Raw genomic sequence first — 17,157 nt, forward strand, 5'->3', positions numbered from 1 at the left:
TTAAATGTAGGACTAAAAAGCCACAAGTGCAAGCCACACGGGGCAGGGTGGTTTACCTTCTACCTTTAATGTCTGAGCATGGTCAGAAATTGGCTTTGAAATATGATTTTAAAATCATTTAAACATATTACAACAGAAAACAGCATTATTTGAATATGTGATTAATTTTGCTGCAAATCCCTGTTACTAATAAATAGACCTTTTTAAATTTATTGAATGCAGTTGCATGGGCACCTCTGTGAAAGAAGATACAAATGCTGTTCAACTCCTGGAACATCAGTCATGGTATGATACACAATTCTCAAAAAGCTGACATTGCACCATGTAGTCAAGCTTTTTTTTATGGAAATAATTAGAAAGTTAATGGTAAAACTATTCATATGTATATGAAAAGCCAATGATACAAATGGAAGTTTCACTTGTTTTGAGGAATAATCACTGAATAAAATGTCACACTTTCTCCCTGAGATGAAACTTAATTTGGTTTGCATTACATATTCTTCATATACAGTTATGTTTCATTCAAACGTGTACAGCTTGATCAATAGCCCCTTATACCAATAAGGGCTATAAGAAAACTTACAAATTTCAGTCTATAGTGGTGCGCATGTCAGACCAGGTATGACCTTTATATCCATTGCTTCAGGAGGATGTTAAAATATGGACATCAGAAACAGATGTGATTTTTGATTTGTGTTTCCAGTGAGTATTTTACAACCTTGTGCATCTCTTTTCTATAAGATTAGAACCAAATTTACCCTTCTCACAGTTGCTGTCTTCACTGGTATATCGAGCAGCAGCAGATAGGGTATAGTGCCAACAGAGAAGGGTGACTTCTGTTGTTTATTTCAGGTTTAGCCCGGGACCAACAATTTTTTTTCTTCTACAAGACTGGTTTGATCTGTGTCATTACTAGGGATTACTAGGAAGAACATAAATACTTGTACTCCAGCAAGCTGACAGGTCCCCAGCTCCTGGTATTAATCACGGATAGTTCTCTAGCACTGTTCCATAATTTTCCAAAGACCATTTCTTGTGCAGATATATCCAAAAAAGACACAGGAACATATGGTAATCTTATCAAATGCCTACGCTTACAGTTACAGGAGGAAAGGCATTTTTAGATGAGAGGATACTGAAAAGCAATAGATTTTTGCATATCAACAGCTTGAGTCTTCTCAATTTTTCCACAGTAGGAAATCTGATCTAGAGCATATGGTGAGTTTACATGCAAAAGCATGATAGACTTAAAATGGCAGTTCTTAATTAGCACCTTGTTAATGTTCAGGTGCTAGCCGTGTTTAGCAACAGCATGGAATATACAGCCTAGATTTTTACATCTAGAATGGGATTACACCTGTTTAACACAGGTGCTAGCTATATTGGGGCTGATTTTATTAACGACAGTAGAGGATAGCATACAGCTTTTCTAATACCAAATAACACTATATTTTTGAAATCCTTGAAATATCTTTTGAACTACTAAAAATTAAAACAAAAATCTATGTCAATATACTGCAAATATTCTGCAGGCTGTACTTGCTTTTACCACCCATAATTTTGAGATAAAATATCTAAACTTGCCAAAAGTTTGACAAAGATAATTGCAGCACTGTTGCTAAGCACTCTGTATAAGCAATCTGTATTCAGTTTACACACAGTTACAATTAGAAAGTAAAACTGGAAAACGACTTCTTCTAGTTAGATGCTTGAAATATTTTTTCTAACATTGCTTTTATGAAAGCAAATATTATTTATTTATGGTGTGGGCTTGTCACCTGTCCATCACAGATTAAGAATTATAGGATGAGTGAGGATGGGGGCAAAGCTTTTACCCTACAAATAAAAATCCCTGAAACTCTAGAAATGTAGTATTGTTAATGGAAAAAAAAAAAAAAAAAAAAAAGCCTTGCTTTGACTGAACAGTTTACCTGCTAGGTATGTCTAGACTGTTCATCTAAATTACTTCACAAACTACACTCTTGTTTTCTGTTTGACGTTAAAACATAAAAACAAAACAAAACAAAACACTGTTAACAAAAGTATTGTAAACAAAAGCAGCAGGAGATTAGTTTATCTAGTGGCAGATAACAGGTATCAAAAATTTACTGTGTAGTAACCACATTGGAAGACTAGTTCCACAAGAAAACTGAAAATTATATTCTTGTTGAGGGAAAGCATCACACACAAATTTCCAACATACTAACTGCTTCCAAGAACTGATTGCTATATTTGCCTATCCATTTAAACCTTAAAAACTTAAGGCATTAAGCATAGTCTTTAGCTTAACCAGAATGTCTTTAATTATTCAAGGTTGTGGGAGTGGGTTTGGGGTGAGCTAGGTTTCTACTATACAATAACCAGAGAGAAAAGTAATTAGTTGAAGACCTTGTAGATGACTTTTCAGGAAATAAAGGATGATTTAAAGCACCTGGGCAGCCTGAAAGCCAAACTCACCTAGTTGTTATAGGCCCTTTTTGCTGAGTTGTACGTGACTGTTCTATGTGAGATATAGAAGTTAAGGGGAAGAAATATTAAAGACGTGCAAGGAAAAGCTATCAGAAATCGTAAGTTTTTATTTGAGTGATAGAATAGCCAAAAATAAGTCAATTTTTACTGCTTTGCATGTGGTGAGAAACAATGATAGCTTTGAACAAAAAGGTGACCCTTTCTTATAACAGCAATGTGAAGTGGGATGGTTTTAGTTTGCCAAGAGCTAGTCCCTAACTGAATTTTCAGAGGCTTGTAATGTGAGGTAAGGTACATGTTCAAATCAATACTAATAGTCTTTCTAACTTGTTTAATGCTTGGAACAGACTAAAAACAAAGCTGAAAAAAAAAAAAAAGAAAATCTGTGATAAATGATGTATCTGGCTATTGTTGTTTCTTCTTGTGGTTAAATTCGTGTGAACGAATGTTTTCTTTTTTTTTTGTTGTTTGCTTTTTTGTTGTTTTTTTTTGGGGGGGGGCGGCATATTCACTGTTATAGGCTATCTTTATTTAATTCTGTGGCTGGCTATTAATAGCAATATTCAGATTTGAAACTTGTGGGTTTGTCTTTTTTCTTTTTTTTTGTGACAATACCAGTCATGCAGCATCACATACGTTCTTTACAAAATAAATTTAGGGAATATAAGCAGTTCTAGCACAGGCTGTTGCCCAAAATGGCAGCTTGAGGAAGCTAAGAGTGTTACAGAGATGAACTGTCTTTTTTTATTATTATTATTTTATTTTTAGCATTGTTGTATTTAGAGATTTGAATATTCACAAAAACGAATGTAGAGGTTTCATGTTTTTTCGTTATCTTCACTGGAAAGTAGTGTGCCTGAACAAATTAGTTAAATCTGTTTAGAGAACTAAATATGACCATGGGAGGATAATTTTAGTGTCTAATCTTACACAGTCATGCCAAGATAATTTTATTCTCCCTTTTCCCTTTTTTAACTTGATGTCTTACTAAAATCAAGATAACTTTCTCTTTACAAATACTTATATGACAAAATATTTATTGTATGTTGTGAAATATATTTATAGAGATATCAACCATCAGCTATAATACTAAAATACAGTAAAATATAGTAAAGTATCTAAAATATGCATATTGGTGTTTCTTGATGAAGGGAACAAAAATAAATGTTAGGTTGAGCTGTGGATTTCTTTCTTTTGGATGTGGATTTGTTAGCGCCTCTAACTTTCTACCAATCTGCTTTAGCTTTTTTAATAAGTACAAAATGATTAAACAAAAGAAATTAATTATGTATTCTGACTTGGATCTTGCACTTGGATATGCACTGATGTATTTTCTGAGTAACTTATGTTATTACTTGTGCTATGAAGCTAAAGTTTTTGTTTTTTTTTTAAAGAAGTTCAAGACTGCGTCATGGTAAATGTTGTTTCTATGTGATATAAGAGAAGTGAGGATGATCTATTGCCTATGCATAGGAAAGAAAGGAATTGTAATATTTTTTAACCTGTGTTCTCAATTTTCATGCCCTGACAATTAGAGGGGTGGTCTGAAAAGTAGATGTTAGGATAGGTTTTTCAAAATTTTCTTATTACTTTTTATAGCTAAAAATGGCCAACTTTCTACTACTTCTCTCTGGAAGGCTAATCTGAGTTTTTGTCACTTCTAGTATTCTCCTACCTCTCCAAAATGAGAATTACCACTTCTGGTATCATTAATAGTACATAATAGTACAGGAAACATACAGACAAAATTTGTTGAAGGAGGTAAATGATCATTAAATGATCATTACTTTCTTGCTAAAAGGGGGAATAGTGACTTTAAACATGCTCTGTAGAACAAGAGTATGACATACCAATATAGGTGATATGAAGGAAGAAATTACCAATAGTAAACTTCAAAATGCATTATCTATGCTGGGCAATGAAGTTTTTTCCAATGAACTGATGGACAAAAATGTGATTATTTAGCTATCTCTGTCAGAAACCATTGCTTAGAAGCCAAAAGAAGACAAATGTTTCCGTAGACAGATGAGTACACTTCTTAGGAAAAGATATTACAGCTTTATTTGTAATAGTGATATCCTGTTATTCACTTAATCCTGTCTTACATAGAAAAGAGATTTTTCTTTCTCTATTATGAAGAGTTGTAATTCTCAGAAAGTGAGTATAGAACCTTATGGACATTTAGCCACAAAGACTGGATGCTATATAGCATTTAATCAGAGTAGCAGCAAGACTGAGGTTGTAAGTGAACTTGCAATATCTACAGGCACAGCAAAACAAGTTAAGGACAAAACAAGGTCTGATCAAGTACAACTTCACCTTCTGCCCTTGGTTTTCCTTTCTATTGTTGAATGAAGTCAAATGCAGTGTTTTACTTGAATGTTTTGCTTAGTATTTCCACATAAGTTGTAACAGTAAACATAATCATATATGCTCACATTCAAGAGCTTTACTGTTTATAAACACATACGGTAGGCACATGTGTAAACAAACAGGTGAGCGTGGGATCACAAGTCTGTATGAATGCATAAAACCATGACCAAGATGACAGCTGCCACCTCTCTGTGATGTAATGCACAAGCTGGGTACTGTCGGCAAGTCTTTCCCTGCAGTTTGAGATCGCCTCTCATGTCCTGCGGAGCTGCACAAGCATGGCATGCACAAGCCAGCTCATATGGGTGCGGGAAGAAGACTTGCTCTTTTAGTGGCAGTGTGACGTGGTTGCTCAAACTCAGCATTAAAGTGCAGCTTTCAAACTAAAGGATAGGACTTTCCTTCTCTCCCTATTTGGGAAGGTGTTTGGACAGTGACAGTGTGAAGAGTTTGATTTCTAAACTTTAAGTGTTTGTGTGGCAGAAAATTCAGTCATAGTGTACAGATACTTTCCTTCTAACTGTTCTTGCTTTATGTCCTTGAAGAGTTTGAAAAGGAGGTTAAACTTCATTAAATGTAAAGACTTAGATGAGAAATATTTGAGAAACCTGCTGAATTGCTTTACGACCTGTAAAGCTATATTTTCATCTAAAGCAGCTCTTTGTTAGGTGTACGTACATCCTAGCAGTAGACCTGGTAAGGTAAAAGGACAGATTGCTCCTAGAACAAGCCATCAGGAGAGGCAAGAGAGCAACAGTACAACATGAGGAAAATAGGAAAACAATCAAGCTGTAGTGATGGGTGATTTCAATTTTCCAGTACAAACTGGGAAAACTGAAAAGCATGGCACAATGAAAAGTAAAATTATAGAAGAAATAAAGACTTATTGACCTGTGGTGTCAGACTCCTAATAGGACTTGTCCTATTCAATTTCAGCAAAAATGTGCAGTTAGTAGATTAGAAACAGCAGAGCTACTTGGCTCAAGTGACCCCATGATTAAATTCAATATAACTTAGAACACTAAGCCAAATATATCAGAACCACAATATGAATTCTCAAAGGTCTACTTTAAAGGTATAAGAAAACTGTGAAAAATGTACAAAGAAACAATAATGGAGAATATCTCCAGTGAAGAGAAAAAGGTTTTTCTGACATTTCCGAGATGCAATTTTTGGGGGAAGGAAGATAATGATGTGGTTGTGGGAAAGTAATCCCTACAGTTTGACTGCTATATTTTCTTTAAACTCATGATTTAATAAACGTGTTCCATTACTGAATTTCTGCTAAAACTATTGTGTGTGAACTATAGCTACAGCCATACCTGGGTTTGTGGGGGCACCAATCATTGCCTATCCTTTTGATAACCATAGATGGGTTGCTCAGAAGATGCATATTCCTGTAGTAAGTGATTTAACCTCAACTGCTGTCTACAGCACAGGACCACCTTTGGAAAAAGAAATCTGTTAGATTGTTTGGACCTCACAGAAAAATGATGAGCATCTAGGAATCAAGCTGGGGAGGAACTGCGGCTTCTAGAGATGCACTGGGTGGTTACGTAAGTGCGATATTAATGGTTTTGTGCTAAATGTCTGCTAAAATGAATAGTTATCAGTGTAGACATTGAATCATGTCTGGTAGGATTTTAAACTTGGCATTATGTATGTTAGGTGAATCAATCTTAAAACTAGACATGTTTGTGTTTTTCTGTATAATTTGAATTTCCTTGGTTTTCTTTGTCCCTGTAACTCAGACACATAATTGGACCAAACATTATATAAATGACTTAAAATAACTAGAGACTTTAGTCTCTCAGAATGCTTAAAATTCATATGAAACCTCTTTGTGCTTAAAAATAGTTATGTTAAGTAGGAAAGACAAAACTAGTCATGGGTTATGGTAAGTGGGAAGAACTGTGAAATGACTGCAAAAAACATGATACTGACCCTAATCTTTGTAAAGCTTAGATTTTTCATAATGGGCATCTAAAAATGTCTTAAATTTGAACAAAGACAGTGTTTTCAACTGTAAAATAGCAGAAGACTGGTTCTTGAAGCTTTCAGATTCTACTGTGAAATAACCATTTATGACCAAGATAAATAAGCTTTACAGATCATTAAACTCTGTTGCTGAGATACCTCCTTATAACTTGTCCCACATTTCAATGTGTGTAGGCTTTTTAGATGACCATTTCTCTTCTTCTTTAGTATTTAATGTATTTTTTTTAAATCTGTATCATATAGCTTCCATTTGTCTGGGACATATGATAGCTCCCAATGATAGAAGATGACTTTACAGTGATGAAATCAAAGTCAACAAAATGGAAAGAGAAGGGTTAAATACCTATTTAGGAATTAAGTAGGAGGAGGCAGCAGTGTCTTTGTGCACTCAAACATAATGAAAAATGCTGACAATTTACAATATTACAGTGCTATAAGACTCATATGTTAATTTCACTTCCAAATTAGTTGTAGTGTTCTCTATAGTAGTAGTGACTCTATTCTTGTGCAGCAAATTGATTGAACACCTCAACTACTGTATAGTTGCCAAGGTCATACCTCTTTTTTTCTTTTCTGTCGTTCTGTGTTTCGCAAAGACATCATCCTGTGGCCAGTGGTAACATAGTGGGCAGTGAGAATGTATGCCCTGTTTCATTGCTTGCCTTGTTTCAATCTTCTGCCTATGGCTTTCATGTCATTTCAGACTCCACCATCTATTTTGCCCTACTCTGTGTTATGACCTTTATAGTATAGCCTAAGAATGCGTTTGTAGAATTCAGACTTTGGGGGGGAACTGTGACAATGGTAAAGATAAAGGACAAATGTCACATGTAAACTACAATTACTTTCATGGCTTCTCTCTCATTTACATTATGTTTGTTACTTGAGCATTGGTTCTTTGTCTTGGCTCTTCTGTATGTGTTGCAGAGGAAGAAAGATCTTTTTCTTTAAGAGCTCTAGTCAGACCAGGCCTTCTGTCATCTTTCATGAAACCTTTTTTAAGGGTTCAGTATGTTCTTTTTTTCTCATTAGACACTTCAAAATTATTTTTTTAAAAAGTTTTGAAAAATAAGAGGAATAGAAAGAGCACTTTCATGGTAGTGAAGTAGTACTAGCTAGTAGCACTTGCTGTAGTCCTGACTATCCAGCTTAGTATAAGGACATGCACTGGCATCTCCTGCTCTTGATAAATATCACACAATCTGCACTGTTTTTTTGTTGCCACAGACCAGAAATGCTGTCCTGCACCTGAGAAGCATTATGGATCAAAAGCACTGGAGGACTGTTCCGTGTTAAGTTTAATTTTCATAGCAAGATTTTCAAAGCAGTCTTTAGGAGATAGTTCTGCTCATTTAATTGAAATTATATGCTATGGCAGAATAATTTTAACATGTTTGAAAATTCTAGCTTTTGTTTTAAATGTCGAAATAAATATCTGGATTTAAAAAGAAGAATCTGCCTCAGATACCATATTTGGGAGGCCAATGAGCTTTCATAAGGGCGTAAATGACAGCATTTTTTCTGTAGCTCATGGGCATAACAGGTTGAGAGGTTCTCCACTTGTTCAATTTGCAGATTAACATCTAGATCAGCTAAAGGCCGACATTTTCCAAGTGTTAAGTCTGCAGTTTGTTCTAAACATATGTAATACCATATGGCCACTGAAGGGTTATGGACATTTTTTATTAGGAAAACTAACAGAGTTAATATTAGGTATGAAGTAACATATACTATTGAGTCTTGTGTCACCAAAATAGAAAAGAAACAAAGCAAAGATTTAAAAATAAGTTTAAAAAAAATCGACTGGAGAAAGGAGGGGGGGGGGGGGTGGAAGCACAACCTCTTACTACTGTTGGTGTATGGAGGTATAAAATAGGTATAATGAATCCTGTGGAGACAATCAGGTTAGCCCTGTAAAACACAGAGCTGTATGCTGTATTTACTAGCAACAATAAAATGAAATGCTCGTGGTCTTACCCTGCACAGTAAATTAAAGCACTGATGTCCAGGTATTTGTTTGTAATAGCTCTCTGGGCAGGGTGGGGAAGCTGGGAAGAGATATGCTCTCACAGAGGACAAGCAGGCACTGAGTAGAATATAATCTGAGTCTTCTTTAGTCACATAATCGTTCACTTTATCTGTTACCATGTCTGTATCACAGATATTTAGTACCCATCCATTTCATATATAACTCATGTAAGTATGCATTTGAGTATATAATGATGAAAATATCATAAATACTTATTTTTTGTAACAAATTCAATTTTTAGGGAGAAATGTCCACAGAACTGTGCATTACATAGTATAAATTTTATACTGCAGGCCAGTGTTAGCCTTACATGATCATATCATCACATGTATAAGAAAGGGGTGGAACAATCTAAGTTATAAGATCCAGTCCTCAGGTACATCTATACAACTAATACTTAATACCTACATTCATCCTGATGGAATTAAGCACCCAGGTATATTTGGTAGCCCTCAAATCTGCATGTATGCCTTTTAGGAGCAGTTCTCTGGCCAAGCAATGTATCGGTATCTTCTGCTAGCAAATGGGTAAAGCTGGCAGCAGCAGTTTTTCCACCTATAATGAGCTTCTCAGCTTGCATCTGTTGTGTCCAGCTGCAGTCCTGTTTTTCAAGAAATCTACTTCTCTCCACTTCCTCCTCTTCAAACACCAAAACCCAAGACTGTTGTTGGAGTTCAAGAGGTGTTTGGACACCACCCTCAGAAATATGGCTTGATTTTATTTATTTTTTTGGGGGCGGTCCTGTGTGGAGTCAGGAGTTGGACTTGATGATCCTTGTGGGTCACTTCAAACTTGGGATATTCTATGATTCTGTAGTCTTGCCTGTGTGCTGCCTCCCCACTCCCCCTGCTGTGCTACTGCAGGCCTTGATCCAATATAGACAGATATCTGCTCTGACCAGTATACTATAAATTTTTTGAACTGTTATCATGATTTTTTTGCTATTTTTTTGCTATAGTATCACAGTTATTTATCAAAGTTTTCCCGGGTCCCTAGTGCTCTAGGGGAATTAAAAACTTTCAAAGACCTTTACATTTACAGGGCTAAACATGGTATGCAATTAAAAAATAACTGTAGTTGCTGGTTTATGCCTAACCACAGGTAGCTTCTCATTAAATTGGTGCTTCACTGTCTGTATTACTGGCTTCCGATTTCTGAGAGTTTTCATAGTAACTAAAAGTAATGCATTTTTTGTTTCTGAAAATCTTAAGCTAGAGAAGTAAGGAACATATGTTCTGGCAATGGTACTTATATGTATTCAAATTAAGGCCAAACTAAGTCCTAAAACTCACTAAATATGAATTTTAAATAATATAAATGAAACAGTTGAAACTTTATTCAATGTGGTTGAATGTCTGTGTTGTATTGTTTCATCATTCCCAAATGTTTCCCTCAGGCAAGAATTGGTTGCTTTGAAAAATCTGGGATTTATATTTTTATTTTTATTTAACTAAATGATCTTGATTAGAGCTGAGATAAAATCAGTATTTCCACCTAGTGGGAAAATGTTATTCCACATTTTTACCAAATCTGGTTGAAACTGAAGCTGAAATATCGAAATTTCTGACTTAAAAGCTTATGTAAAAATATTAATGAGATGATAAAACATTTTTGGAAACATTTCAATATTAAATTGTATTTTCTGTGGTGCAGATTTGCCCCACTGTGTTATAGCTCATAAATCTAATGGACTTTTTCTCCTTTCTTGGTTCTCTGAACTGACTGCATCTCCCTAGGTGCAACCTGTGTGGACTCGTAGAGAATTTCTCTGAAGGGAAAGTTTGATCAACAAGGTCATGGGGGACAGAATGCAATAAAAGAGGAAGTGAGTTTTCTTCAGGACATGGGAGGAGAGCAACTTGGAGTGATTTGCTGTTTAATGAAATAACAGTGAAGGAAGCAAACGTTGCAATACCAAGCAGTAGAATTTGGTGGAGAGGAAAAAAAAATAAAATAAAACAAACAAAAAAACCCCAGCCAACTCCTTGCTGCAAGTGAATGTAAGTTAAAACAAAGAAAGGGCATTGGAAGGCGCTAGATCAATCAGCTAGCAGAAACTGTGCTGACTATATTATGATTTTTTGAGTTGTGCATGCAGAAAAGGAATCAAACCCCAGAGGTGATGGCTGTGCTACACCTCGTACTTTCAGTTTGCACATGGACTCCCTTGCTGTTGCTGAGAGAGGTCATGGTGGAGACTGCACAGGGACTGCTTATCTTGGCACAGGGCTGCGGGGTGGCCCCAGCGCGCATCCAGTCTGGGAGCAGGTGCCACAGCACAGCAGAGCTGAGTGATGGCATTTCAGTGGTTTATTTGATTTCCATTTGTAATTCGTCTGGTTGCTGTGATATGTTTGGAATTGGTTTGTAATACACTTATACTAGCAGATATGGATATTTTGGTGGAGCAGCTACAAGGTTGGATTTTTCTGACCTCAGGAAGTTTAATAAGATATTTGTAAGATCACTGCAACCCTAATGATGTTATTAATGTAGGTACAATACACACAGAACTGAATTATAGTCTAATAAATAGAATAAAATGCACTGTATAAAAATGCTTTATAGCTTTAGAGGAATGTATGACATATATGGATTGGTTTATGAAATGACAGACTTTAAAAAGTGTTCTTCAGTTCTTCCCCTAATACACTGGTTTGAACATCAGTTAATATCATGTCCTGCCAGGCCAAAGAGATCATGAAGATGAAAAGGCTGGCTTTTACTTTGGGTCAGGAAAAGAAGGCAGTAGCTTTTACAACTGTTTTTTTGATTTATTTTTTTTTCTCCCTACTGCAAAATATATTTTAGTGGAAAATTCCTGACCAGCTTTAATTTCTGTTGATGACTACACACAGTTTCCTGGTAGGCACAGCCATAAAGTGTGAAGTCTCGGCTGAGCTCAGGCACAATTCCAATGCTCTCAGCCTCTCCTGACCAGGAGGCAGCTGCAGAGGTTTCAGGACACATTAATTAGCTCCAACCAGTGCTTACCAGCAGAGCAATACACTGAGATCACTAGTCTCAGGTCAGGTTTTGCTTTCCCTTTAATTTGGAATATTGTATCTAAAAAAATGTCCTTTAATCTATACTCAGTGGTCAAAAGAGATATATGGAAGTTTTGTTTTTCTGAAACCTTCAACAAGATTTCAATAGAAAAGTATTTATGTCTGTTTATTTGCTGATTTGACGAGCTTTGTTTTTAAACAATGAAAAACACGTTTTTTTAGCAAAATTAATCTTAAATCCTGTTGGGTTTTGTGTGTGCCCAGAGATTTCGATTTAAACATGCAAATCACCAAGAGATTACTTATATGCCTAAAATTACACGCATCTGCAAATACTATGCTCATTGGACACGTGAGAAATTCCAGGATTCAAATGCCTGTGCTCTGAATATGCAGAGATAGTTCTTTTCGGGGCTGATCTTTCCCCCTCCTCCCCTTTGTCGCTGATGCACATTGCATAAGGTATGCATCACAACACGAAGAGGCTGCTTGCCCAGCGGTGAGCCCCCTGCTTGCTGCAGGCTCTCTCGGGGCCAGGGAACTCTGGTGCGGCTGCTGCTGGCCCTGTGAAGGGTGGTGTGGGGCTGGCTGGAGCTGGAGCTTTGTCACTCTGTGCGTCCCGGTGCCCAGCTCCTGGGAAAGGTGATTTTCTCGGGCACGGTGCCGCGGGAGATCAGGGTGCTGGCTCGGGGCCGTCGCTGTGCTCGGGCTAGTAACAGCCTGCCAGAGCGGGATGCATCGAGCACAGGCGTTCCGGTGGCTCTGCAGGCAACCAGCCCAGGTCAGCTGGGGACAGAGCTGAGCAGTGTCTTATGAGCCTTGCTTGATTTGAGTTGACTCTACAGAGCTGTTTAGATCCCTGCAATATGCTCACAAAATGCCTTTAATGTTGGATTTTTTCATTATCCAGAGTATTCCAGTCCGCTATCATGCCAGGTAGCAGGGAGCTGACTGTAGCTAGCAAGGCCGGACCCCTTGTAAATACTTGAACTGTTTGGCTTTTTTAATTTCTCACAACTTTGCACTTGACTAATTTTGCATCCCTGCTAGTTGTTGCATTTAATATTCTATTTGTGTTTTCCATTCTGCTGCTACGAATATATGCACCTTCACCAACATTACTGCTAATGACTTTTTCTTCTTTTCATCAATAAACAAGTATTCTCCAGAATGACAGCAAGATCATCTGCTAGAAACCACATTACTGTTAATAAGACAATACAAAGAAGAAAGAAAAATTATTTTAGCTCAGCAGCTGTAGCATCACTTTAGCATTGGTGGTTGTGTGATTGTTGGGGGGGTGGGAGGGGAGGTGAGGTGAGGAGTAGGCTTCCTTCTTCCTTCCATTACCATAAGTCTTAAGAGGTTTGTTTTTCTATAATATCTATCCACCAAATGAGTCAAAACAGATACCAGATAACAAATGCTTTGACAGGCTGCATGAAATACAGCCTATGAGATGAGGTGGCCTTATACTCTAGCAGCTGATTTCATGGGCATCTTTGTCTACACAGAATATCCCTCTCTATCTCTACCTGGAACAAAGGCATTATTTATAACAGGAGTTTCTTCATGTCTGGGAAGCATTGGCAGAAGCCTATGAGAGCTGTTAGCTGGATAAGCAGTACTAGGAGTCTGGTTGTACAAGCATATCTTACTGGTTTTGCAGCTATCTCAGTCCTCACCAACATAGCGTGGAGTTACATTCCAAATACTTAAACATAAGGTTTTTTTGGGGTTTACAAATTATAAATTAGCCTTTGACAACTAGACCTGCTATTTCAGGAAAATAATGAGAAATTTCATAGGGCCTTTTGTTTTATGTGTACCTTGTACTAAATATATTAGTTTGTAATCTTGTAATCTTTTCTGTGGTCAAAAGCACTACTGTGCTTGTCTATGGGAGTAATAATCTGAACATGGCTGACCAAAACAATCTATTGTTTGTGCTCCCTCTTTTGTATAGGAAAAAAATAAATTCACAAGTGTTCATTAGCGATATGAATCCCCAGTTACTACAGTCTGTTTAATCATATTAATTCATTAATTTACATGCATGAGAAAGTGAGTGGCCTTGTGATTAGACAACAGACACAGAGCCACGCAGGAGATGCTGTCCCTCCTGCAGTGAAGTGCAGAATGGAGCAGCTTCCAAAAAACATTAGCTCATGGGGTGGTGTGTTGGTGCATGTTGATGGTGTCCCCCCTGCCCCTTCTGTGCTAGCTCTGCTTTTCCCTGCTTCCTGCAGCAGCAAATGGCTTCATGTAGCTGGATGTGAACACAGAAATAAGGGATTTTGTCAAACTGATGAGTTGCAAGTAGTTTAAATTTGCAATCTTTTTCCTGGGGAAACCAGACTATTTTCTTTTTGGTATAAAGTCATTTTCAGAGCTACAGTCTGCATAAGCAGAAGCCGTCAGGTGTGGAGGAGTTGCAGGGTAGTAGAGTGCTGGACAGACACTGATTTTTAAAATAAAACAATAAAAAGTTGTCAGCAAGGGTCTCGATTTGAGTGTTTCAGTAGGATGGGGATCCTCTGTGGATGTCTGTAGCTAAGACTCTTTGGTGTCTGTGATTCCCATTCCAGGCCAGTTTTGGTCCCATTGACTTGTCCCCACAAGATGATTCCCAATATATTAAGATAATTTAAATAAAAAAATAGATTTTTTTGTTCCAAAACTTATTCTCACATATCTAAGAATAAACACCTCTGGACATTTTTAAAGCCAATAGGAATAAAGAAAGCAAATCATCTTCTGAACTCTGAAGACTAGAGGCTGTATTATAACATTCATGATGAGTTTTGCCTTTTAACACACTTATCCTCAGTAGACACAATCATATGCAGCAAAAGAAAAACGGCTATCATATATCCGTCACTCCTTGGATAGAGAAATAATTGTAGTAGACTGCTGAATCTGCACATGGAACAAGAGAAAGCTGTGAAAATGGAAAGAAATCTGATGATAATGCATAAAATGGTATAAAAGACAAGATTAAGACGCTTATTTGCATACACTCATAAGATGAAGAAAGAGTAAATCAATGTTTTATTTCTGTTCCATCTAAATATTTTAATAATTGACTTGTGGCTAACGTACAAAAAGAGCGAAACTTTGTTTAATTATTTAAGTATGAGCATTCAAACATTAATATAAGCACTCTGTATGTTTCTAATATGATAATCATAAAAAGGGCCCTTTTAATGGCTGAGGTTTTTGCCTAGAAATTATGCCAACAGAGACTCCCATAATAGTTCAGGCATGTGCCTTCTGCTTCTGGGGCATTAAGCTTTAGTTCTTCTGGGTTTTGTTGTATAAAATTCCTATTCATAGAGTAACTCTAATTAATTCTTGACCCTCCCAAAAGGAATTCCCCCTTGTCTAAAATCTTTCCAAGGTAAAGAAGTGTCTTTTGAAAGTACGGTAATAACCCCATGAAGCAGCAGTATTGCTAATGAACAAAGATATTTTCAGATGTGTACTAAAATATATAGAATCAATTGGCTTTCAGTGTGGCTGATCTAGGGAACAGTCCCATGAGCTGAGTGCTTGTAGGAGCATTAAAGCTGGTTGTGTGTTCATTTATCCCACTTGAGGGATATTACTCACAAAATTTAGAGTCAACATAAACTATCAGAAATGCTTATGCTACAAACTTTACATTCTCTCTGAGACTCGTCCTTGAGCAGGATAAGCATGGGTACAGTGAAGATTCTGGATTACAACTATAAACAAAAAATTAACCCTTTGTTAGCAGGAAAGCTTTCAGGCACCAATGGTCAACTTACACAAGAGGAATCTGAAGCCATTTGAGAAGGAAGTCCTCTCCATATGATTTGCCTGTAAAGAATCACAACAATCACACTACTTATCCCTGATAATTACTGGCTACTATCCCAGTACTGCACTTAAATTTTCAGAGGTTTGCTTCAATATCTATATATCTATCTACTCATCAATGTCAGTGATAAGTGTGATGAGCCATTCCCATCCAAGCAGAGATGGGCTCTGTGGGTTGGAAGACTGTACACAAAAAAACACTTCTAGAAATCCTGCTGGTAAGAATGTATCATAGAACTCTTTATCTTGAGCAATAGTTTTAGGTTTGCCACTGATTTTTTTCACCATTAATTTGGGCACACAGAGACCTTAGCTACAGTTAGAATTTGCAATTTCAGAGAACTTATAGTATGCGCTTAATGCCACTATTTCTACAGTGTTGTGTTTTTTTATTATTTTTTATTTTAGGCCAGTCATGGGCTGGTTTGGGATAAAACAGAGGGTTTCTGACTTGCCCCAACTGTGGAAGAGGCAGGGTGTGTGTGCTTCAATTCAAAAAACTGCACATAGTTGTCTGGTGCACGCAACCCGAGGGTTGTGTCAACCCCTGTCAGCTTGAAAGTTAAGATTTCCTTCTATATCCCTCTTTTACTACATCACATGCTTTCAGGTATGATCTGCTGCCTGTTTTGCACAGATGATCAATTACTGTTTGTGATTTTGGAACATTTTTTGCCTTAAACTGGAGCTTTTAGCTAATGGTAAGGGGAAGGAGACAAGGTCTTTTGGTAAGTTCCTGTGCAGGCAAATATTTTGGCCTTAGAGGTATCACATTTATATATGAATGGCTTCTTTTTAATTCAAGATGACATTTGCTGTTAATAAGATGAATAACTGGCTTTCTAAAACATGAGTTTGTGAGTGGTTTAGTGTGTATTGCATCTCCACTTTATTTCAAACATATCCCAAAAGTAGTTAAAAATTGTATTTTGGGTGTTTATTATACTCTTAAGAATGATTTAAGTGGAAAGAGACATGCTACAAGTGATGTTGATTATACAAATTATAGTATTTGTGAATGTACATGCTAAATAGATGGTATAGAGCCATTAACAATGTCTGAAATTTTTGTTAAAGGGGGTAATTTCCTATAGAAGAAATGTCTACTGTCTGTTAATTATCTTACTAGTACTAACTCTACAGGATTGTGAATATGGCAACCAATTGTATTGTCATAGGATTTAAAATGTGTAGGTTGTTTTTCCTGTTTTGCAAGCACGCAGTATTTCCTATATTAATTTATGCATAACTGCTTACGAGTATAAACCTAATTAAATAACAGGTATTTAACTGGCATTTCTTTATCTTTACTTCACAGTATGCAATTTGCTTCTAAATTGTTACTTTTGTGGTGATATAAAAAAAAATCTGCTACGTATTACTCTGTCCTCTGGCTTATATTTTAGCTAGATCTTAATAAGAAGCTTCACTTTTTTT

General features: G+C 36.6%; 1 protein-coding gene and 1 long non-coding RNA gene across 2 annotated transcripts in view; both read left to right on the top strand.

Moving 5' to 3' along the window:
* Positions 1–17,157, top strand: part of LOC310898856 (uncharacterized protein) — a 301,549-nt gene that overhangs the window by 142,851 nt on the left and 141,541 nt on the right. The window lies entirely within an intron of this gene.
* On the top strand, positions 476–13,115 carry LOC310898857. Its single transcript, XR_014583810.1, has 3 exons — positions 476–2,567; positions 6,277–6,398; positions 10,606–13,115. It is a non-coding gene; the product is annotated as an uncharacterized lncRNA (long non-coding RNA).

This window comes from Anser anser, assembly GCF_964211835.1.
Source record: "Anser anser genome assembly, chromosome: 4".
NCBI classification, from domain to species: domain Eukaryota; kingdom Metazoa; phylum Chordata; class Aves; order Anseriformes; family Anatidae; genus Anser; species Anser anser.